Source organism: Pygoscelis adeliae, unplaced genomic scaffold (assembly GCF_000699105.1).
Source record: "Pygoscelis adeliae isolate BGI_AS28 unplaced genomic scaffold, ASM69910v1 Scaffold170, whole genome shotgun sequence".
NCBI lineage: Eukaryota > Metazoa > Chordata > Aves > Sphenisciformes > Spheniscidae > Pygoscelis > Pygoscelis adeliae.
In genome coordinates this window covers 3,249,324-3,258,352 of record NW_008824002.1, presented here as the reverse complement: position 1 = coordinate 3,258,352, position 9,029 = coordinate 3,249,324, and positions in this window count along the sequence as shown.

Sequence of the window (9,029 nt, the reverse complement as noted above, 5' to 3'; positions counted from 1 at the left end):
GTAAGATCTGCTAGATCGATACACCTATTTTTCACATTTTTATTTCAGAGTACAACTATAAAAACGTATAACGATGGGAACTAGAAGTGAGAGTAAGTATAAAAGGGTAAGGAGGAGATAGGAGATTATAATTTTCAAAAAACAAGATGATTTCCCTGCAAAATTATTTACCTATTTTCCAAGAGAAATTATAAATATATTGACAAAAACAAGGTCATGACTACCTGAGGAGAGAGTTCAGCTAGTCATCAGTCTCCTACTTAGTATTTAGGCGTTTCTTTTCTTAGTGGGATTCTCAGAGGTCAAGTTAATGTGGAGGAAAATGCTTCCTTACAGGTCATCTTTTTTTTTTTTCTTTTTTTTTTTTTCTCCTCCCCCTCTATTCAGTTGCAAACTAACTCTATCAACATTTTGTGTTTGCTCCCTTTTGTATTGCCATAGCCACTTTTGGTTTGTGCCCTACCCTTTACTTTCATATCCTGCCTTTGATTCTCATTTTCTGTCTTGATGTAGTAGTATGTGGAAAAGTTTTATATTAAAAATAGTCTTCCTAAAAAATTAGTAACTTCCAGCATGTAAGGCATAAAAATCTGCCATCAGAGACCAGTACAGTCACATTGATGCAAGAAATATAATTCGTAATGGAACTTAAAACTAAGGTCCATATTCTCTGTTTCCCTAGAGCCCCTACCCTGTGAGCAGGAAATAGGCAAACCTTTAATATTTAAAACAAGAATATAGTTTTTTGTCTATTTGCTGTACCGATCAAATCCCTGAAAGCTTAAGTTTGTGTTAATGGCAAATTCAAAAAACTCACAGTAAAAAAGCCATATGCTAGGCCTCTTCCACCATTTCAATGGAAATACTGGTACAAAGTGAAATATGTAAAGGAAATGAAATTTTACTCCATGAGGATGCCATTTTATTTTATGTGCTTCAAATATCCAGTCTCAGAGGCAGTTAAAGTGACAGAATGTGGCTAATTTCTGGCAGTGATATAAAGGCTATGAAAACAGACATTGTGATGTCAAAAACGTGAAGATATTTTGGATAGAAGTCCATGCAAGTGAAATGGATTTAGCTACCTGAAAGAACAAAAAATGTCGTTTTCTTCATGAGGCATGTCACCATTTCCCATTAATACAAATAGGATCCATAGGCATTCTTTGCACAATTCCTAGTTAAAATACATATCTTCTGCCTGCTGATAGCATCTTTGAGTATGTTACCTCAGACTGCTCTGATTGACTGACATGCTTCATGCTCACTCCTTAGAGTCTTATTTATTAACATATTTGAATATGATTTTACTATGTCCAATGGGCTCCCTATGGGCAATTGTGCCTAAGTGTGATCTGTCTGTCCTGAAGTGAAGGAACTGAATAACTCCTTTGAAATCAGTGGGAATCAGTATCCTGAAGAGGAAAAACAGCTTCCAAGGGACTCAAATCTTCATTTCTGGGATCAGTTGAAGAGTTGGATGGGGAATAATGATATGGTTGAGGTATTTTGTCCAATTGACTAATGGAGACAAGATCTTCAAGTTCTTGTTATGAAGTAGCGATTAGTACAGGTTCAGTTTCACTGTGACAGACTTGTTCCCTTATTCTGTGTGGATTTGAAACAAAATAAAATCTCTAGTCAAGCTTTTAGTGGAAATTAACATTAAAAGCATGCAGGACTGAAATAAGGCACAAGGATTTTTTTCTTTTTTAATAAATTGTATTACTTTTAATTTTTGTTCTTCTAAAAGTGAAAATCTTCGATTTCCAGCTGGCTCGTAACTGGAGTGATATGGTAGGTAAAATATGTTGCTTCTTACCTATGTTGTGTTTGAAGATTGTTTTACTGCTCACAGAATGTTGGGTAAGGGAGAAGAGTGAGTAATGAACAGAGCAGAGTTACAGTTTCCAAAGAAAACGGTCAGTGTGGTGATAAAGGAAACAATTCCAGTGCTGCTTAGTGAGTCTAACACTACCCATAGAAATGTATATTTATGGATAAAATGTAAATGAAACAGCCATCATTGGCTCTGATTAGGTATAAAGCACTGAACAAATGGAGAATTAAAAAAGATGACAAATAGTCTTTATGTTACATAATGTCTTAAAAAAAAGAAAGTTGGCAAAAATACGCTACTATAGAATGGAAACATCAAGAGAAATGCTATTTTTATAGCAATTTACTGGAAAATTCCTTGAAGAAAAACAATTCCTTTGCATAGAACTTTTGATGCTAATGCCACAAGAATTTTCTTAGCTATGGAGTTTCCAGTGAGGTAACTCTTTAAAATGTTTCCTTTCAGTTACATTGTAGACAACCCAAATATGGCAAAGGAGATTATTTTAATTTTATTAATAACTCTAAATAATACTCAGAGGAGAGGAATGATAAATCTCAGGACTAAATGAGCATTATTGCAGTGAAGGTTGTCACAAGGCAGAAAACAGCGTGAGGCAGGATGCAGAAGATAAATATTTCACAGGATGATTATTGTTCTTGAAGCACATGGTGCATAGAGGACTAGACTGATTTTTGTGGTATGGTAGGTATTGCACAGTACATGTTGCTTTAAGAATAATGAAGACATTTGCCATCCCCCAAATTAAGGGGAAAATGTATTGTGCTATAACTAATGAGCTGTCTGAGTTATTTTTAACTCAGTTTATTAAGAAAAGATTAGACAAACCACAGCAATAAATCTTTAGGACACATGCATCCCAGATTGATTTGCATTCAAGGTCATGACAAAGTTCAGCAAAAATGCAGATCTCAGCAGAACAGCTCTTCATGTATCATTGATTGCTGTGCTTCTTTCCTTTTTAGGTAGCACTGAAGTATAATGATGATTATTATATCATGGTAGGATATGATGTTAGGAACAATATGTACTTGTGCATGTTTGTCTTCCAGTGTTTGTCACATGCCCACTTGTAGCTTTCTAGTTTGAGTGGAAAACATGCAATAATGAACTTTATGGCAGGTTTATAAAAAACAAAGTAACTGTTGAGTCATAAAGAATATTTCTTCTGGGGAGGCATTCACACCACTTGATTTTATACATCCAACTAAAATGCCTCATACAGAACCTTATCTTCTTGTGTCATGAATGAGAAAAATTATTTTATTTGTGGTTGTAGCTCAGGACCTGGGGGCTCCTCCTGTATCTGACTGGTGCGCATCTTCACTAGATTGAAACTCCGTGTCAGTGATCTGATTTCTGTGGCAAAACCAAAGTACCTAAAAGAGACTTCAGCTCATGTAGGATCTTAACTTTCTCCATTAATTTTATGTGGAGACAAGCATCCCACCTAAGTAATTTCATTTAGGTTTTAAGGTTAATCAGTTAGACATTTAGATACCCTCTGAGCAGTAGTTATCCATATCACAAATCTGGATAATTTAATTTACATGTGATTTTAGATGGCATAATTTTATATCTTTTTATAGTTCCATCAGAGGATAAATGGCAGTAATTTAGATATATTAAAAAGTAGAATCTCAGTTATATCAAGTCTTCGATGAAAGCTAGTAAATTTCAGGGTTTATTGAAGCAAATTGGCTTTTCAGCACAAAACCCCTCATTTAAAACAAAATCTATTTAACTGTTTTCCTTCTAGTCTTTCTATCATAAATATCCTAAATACCTTGTGGCTGATAATTGGCCTGTTTTTCTCTCTGGAGTGCATCACTGTGGTCCCTTTGTTCACTGACGCTGCTCCTGTTGTGTGATAACTACACTGTGTCTCCTTTTCTTCTATTTCATTTTTATGCCTGGCAGAATGCAACCTTTGCATCTTTGCATCTCCAAGATTGTAATCCTTGGATAACAAGGTTGGAGTGGATGAGAGAATTATTCCTCTCGGGTCAGAGAATAATTTCCTACACATAAGAAGAAACAGTACTGCAGAGAGACCACTAATCTGGTAGTTACTGTATATTTTTATATAAAATATCTTCTTTGTGAAGGAATCTCAGGAATTATCCTCATTAATGCTACCACTACTAAAACCTTTGGGAAGAGAAACAAATCATTAAAAGATCCATCGGCAATGAAATCTCTTGTCATTAGTCTCTGCATTAGATAACGCTCTGACTAAAGGACACAGGCCAGTGTATAAGGCTAAGTCAATCTAACTCATTTCAAAGATACTGCTGTAAAAATGGAATGAAACAGCATAAGAAATGAGAGCAAAAAAGCATAGTATGAAAGATGGGTAGACATTTTTTGAAACAGGGAATAGATGGATGGATTTTTTTCTTTGAAAATATTGAGCTATTAATAAAAAAAACAGGATCTAATAATGGCCAGTTAAAAAGAATGGAGAATTTTTTTGTCATTTATTTTGTTTGTATTCAGTTAAAGCCCTTACGTTTGTCATGTAAAGCAATGCTAATCACAAACTATTTAATTTAATTCCTTCCAAAAAGTTTTACTTTCAGAGAAAATTCTCATGAACCTTGTGAGTCTGTTTCACTGCAGTGCCAAAAAGCTGTAATGTATGTAACATGGACAAAGAAAAATGAGGATGTGGTGTGTCAAATGAATTTGTTAAGTATATCTGTGCATCTGTAAAATTGCTTTTTTTCTCACAAAGGCTGATGATACACTTTGCATATGAAACATTTTCCTGCCAGGCAGTGGTGTTTTGCTGAAATTAAAATTCCCCAGGAAAAATGATACTTTTTGCAGGAAATTTCCATTTAGTTCTAGGTCATGTCAACTTTAATCTCTGCATTGCCTGAGTCACCTTTTTCTTTAGTCTTTTATGCTTCTTTCATTATATGGAAACCGGGGGACTCAGAGGCATCACAAAAATGTGCCCGATTATGTCCTGCCTCTATATTTGGATGTGTGAATGATTACTACCATCTTCACAGTTTGGTTTCCATGGGCAGAAAATCTACACATAGAGATCACACAGGAGCATGAGGTGCTTGAACTGGATCCCTGATGAACCAGATGTTGTGCTGCAACAAACATGCCTTTACTCTTAACAGCCTTTTAATCTTTTACCTTTTCATATGTACATTTAAGAAGGGGGCAGAACAGGCACTGAGGATTAGTCTGTCACCACATATAAGCATGTCCTTGCATGGCTTTAATATTACTTTCTTGGGTAGAAATAGCAGTGACGGTAGCTGAAGATTGCTTGGGCAAGCTAGCAAAGGTAGGGTCCCTGGAGCACTGTTGCCACTCTGCCTTCATTGCTGTTATCTCTGCTACCTAGGTGGAAGCTACTTTGTGTATGTCTGTGTCTTCTGTAGTTATGTGCCAAATTTCTCCATAGCCAAACCTTAATGTCACCTGTATTTGGCATATGATTTTAGTACACAGTGCCTCAAAACCTTCCATCTTCCTTCCTTCCTTCTTTACTGACGATACAAATGACTTTCCCATGGAAAGGAGGAAACCTGGACTGTCTATGTGTATTTGCATTGCACTACCCCCCCGCTAATAAATCTTCTGGAAACTACAGCACCAACCTTATGAGCTTATAAACCAAACTGGACCTAAGGTGGCAATGTACAGAGCCAAGTTGGAAGTCTTAACATGTGCAGTTTGGATAAACTAGTCAGGGATAATTCAGAGCTGACTGTATTTTGAATTATTGCAGCTGTAACAACCTAACCACTCAGTATAAGTCATAATGCTGCAACACTCATCACACTATGTGGGCCGAAACAATCCCTTGTTGCATAGTAAGAGTGAACAATGCCCTTCGGAAGTGTGAATTTGACACAGTATTAGATGACGTCATTTCATTTCCCCTTGTTTTACAACTTAACTGTTACTCATGAACTGAAGTCAGGGTATATTTCAATTTTTTTATCATGTATTTTATGTCAGCTTGAATTTAAAGTGTGTGGAGTTAAATACATTGAACAGAAAACTAGGAATCTTACTGATACATTCATGCATTCCTCACTGTTCTCTACTTCAGCAGGCCGAAGAGAAATGTCATAATTATTAGACTTAATAATTTAAGCACCTCACAGAGCTGAGGCTGAGTAAAGGTGAATAAACTGACGACACAGTTCAAAAAACGAAGTCCAAACACTCTATCTGCTGCCACTTCTTCTTTGAAGTGACTGAACCCTTGAAGTGTCTCATTTTTAGTAATAAAAGCCTCTAGAGGTCTCGCTGCTTTTGTGCAACTTGAGAATTGCCTTGGGGTAAGCCATTTAGCATTTGCCTCCGAACTAAACCCACTTAGAATCCAGATGCTACTGGTTCCAAATATAAACATAGATTCACACACACATATGTATTAAATATTCATTAGATAAAACAAATAAATGGTCTTTATAGCAGAGAACAGATACAGGGCTCTTCCTTCACAGCTGAGATTGCCACATCCAATATATAGTCATGTTCAGTCTTGCTCCATCATTGCATTGTAGCAAATCTTGAACTCTGTTTTATGGAGAAGCATAGTGAATACTCCTCACAGGCTCACTGCTAGGATATCCATGTGAAAAAGAGTGTTTAAATTATCTGATGGTGAACAAAATAGTCTGAACTCAGGTCTCCCGCTCCTTGTGCAAGCATTCAAACTTGAAAGACTGAAAGGGACACATTACTACCTCCTTCTCTTTCAATGGCCAGAGAACTTAAGCAGCTAATTATGTCTAAATAATTTTCTTATTGTTCATTTGTCAGAAAGAATTCTCAGAATAGGCTTTCAGGGTTTTTGTGTTTGGTTGGGGGGGTTTTTTGTTTGGGTTTTTTTTTTTTTTCTGCCAAGTGGGCGTAGGAATATAGTTGCAGTGCTAAGCAGGACTGACACTTCAGACCTGTCTGTGGTCTGATCAGCTAGCCCAAGGGAGCTCTTTGCCCTGTGTACTGGACTGCTTTGGTTCACATTCTAAGACTCCCAGTTCTCTTCATGCCCTGTAAATGCTTCAAAAAGGAAAACCAGAAGCAATGCATGAAACTTAATTTCATCAGTCAGAGGTTATAAAGAGCTAGTGATCTCTAAAACAATGCTTTTTATTGGTTCGAAGACAGTGAACACATTAGATATCGTATAACTAACAGGCATACTCTAAGCATCAGTTTTTTGCTTCCATTTACAATCAAAAAACCTATTGTAAAGTTTTACACAGGAATTTATAATTTGCTTCTCTCTGTCAAACCAGTACTTTCTTTACTAATAAATAATTAGAGTGTACATTTTCAATATCTATGGGAATAAGAACTTTATCACAACTATATGCACAAATAGCATAACTCTGTTGGAAGCTTTATTGATACAGAAGTCATTTTCCCTTGGTTTTAAAAAAGTGGAACCAATAATAAGTAAGCTATTTTTATAAACAAGATTACAGCAAAATCCTACCCATGTAGGAAAAAGCTGTATGGCAATGAAAAAAACAACTCAGTAATGTGCTACTTTCTCAAATGTTTGTTCATCTAATTCAGAATCAGTGCAGTTAATTCCCAGTAGCTTTAATGCAGCTTCAGATGGAGTGATAAAGGAGGAAGTATATGTTTTACAAACATAATAGCTAAGTTTATGTGTGCTTATGCTAAGTTTAGGCTAATACACGAGCGCTGTTTTATCGTTGTCCAGACTGTTAAGCTCTTTTTGTGGTCCTTGCTATGGTAGTGGCCTAAGTAAAAAAAAAAAAAAAAGTCTTCCATGTAACAACCAGGCACTATTCAATAAGTATTCAAGGTGTAGCTACTCTGTTTTGGGGCTAGGCAGGTAAGAGAGCTTCCTATGCCGGTTGTCATCAGGACCAGAGCACAGTCCCCAGAATATTTTAAATGTGGATATAACTACTGTGACCCTGAATTGAAGGCAATGATTTTAAAAAAGTTATTGATCAAGTGAAATACTATTCAGTATATAAGGGCACATACACATTCTTATATTTCCATGTATAAAGAAAAGATTCAGGTTGTAAAGTCAAGTACTCAAAAGTTAGAAAATGTGTATTTATTATGGTTACTAATCCTGGAGAATTTTTTTCTATTTGAAAGAAAGGCTTTCAAAAAATGATCAGTTTCAGTGATATTTGTAGTCTTAAATATCCTTGCAAGTGAAAAAGGAGCACTTGAATAATTCCAGTTTTATTTTCAAAAGAAAAGAATTCCATGTTGAGATTTGAAATAATTTTACTTTTAAAATTTAATCAAAACTTTATCAAAATGGAAAACAACCCCTTCCGAGTTGAAACACTTTGTAGGTATTTACATGAAATGTTTTGATTGGTTAAATTCAATTTTTTCATTTTTTGGCTTTGCAAGAGTATTTACTATTTTGACCCTTGGTTTTGCTTAATAACAAGATGAAATGCCAATAGTTAAAAAAAAGGACACAATTTTTCCTCAGTTCTGGCTATGATACAACCTTATGACACAGAATGATGACTTTCCTTTTCCAAAAGACCTTCACCTCACTCTGTTCGCAGAATGCCTGGGACTTGTGTAAATGAAGTCATTAAGTTTCCAGGTCAGAGATGTAAAAAAGGGAAAGCATACAATTAGTGGTCACATCTGAAAGGCTGGCCTCAAGTGACTGGCCCAGGAACACATAAAAACTTCGTGGCAGAGTGAGTAATAAAAATCTGATTTTGTAGGGTGGTTTTTGTTTGCTTGACTCTTCAGACCTTCCTTTTGATATCTGCAAGATTCTGTCTGACTCATGACACTTGTATTAGGTTTGCATGGCAAGGTTTTAATAGTGGGGGGGCTACAGGGGTGGCTTCGGTGAGAAGCTGCTAGAAGCTTCCCCTATGTCCGACAGAGCCAATGCCAGCTGGCTCCAGGACAGACCCACCACTGGCCAAGGCCGAGCCCATCAGCGATGGTGGTAGTGCCTCTGTGATAACGTATTTAAGAAGGGGGAAAAAAAACTGTGGTGGCAGCAGTCAGGAAGAGAGGAGTGAGAATATGTGAGAGAACAACTCTGCAGACACCAAGGTCAGTGAAGAAGGAGGGGGAGGAGGTGCTCCAGGCACCAGAGCAGAGATCCCCCTGCAGCCCCTGGTGAAGACCATGGTGAGGCAGGCTGTCCCCC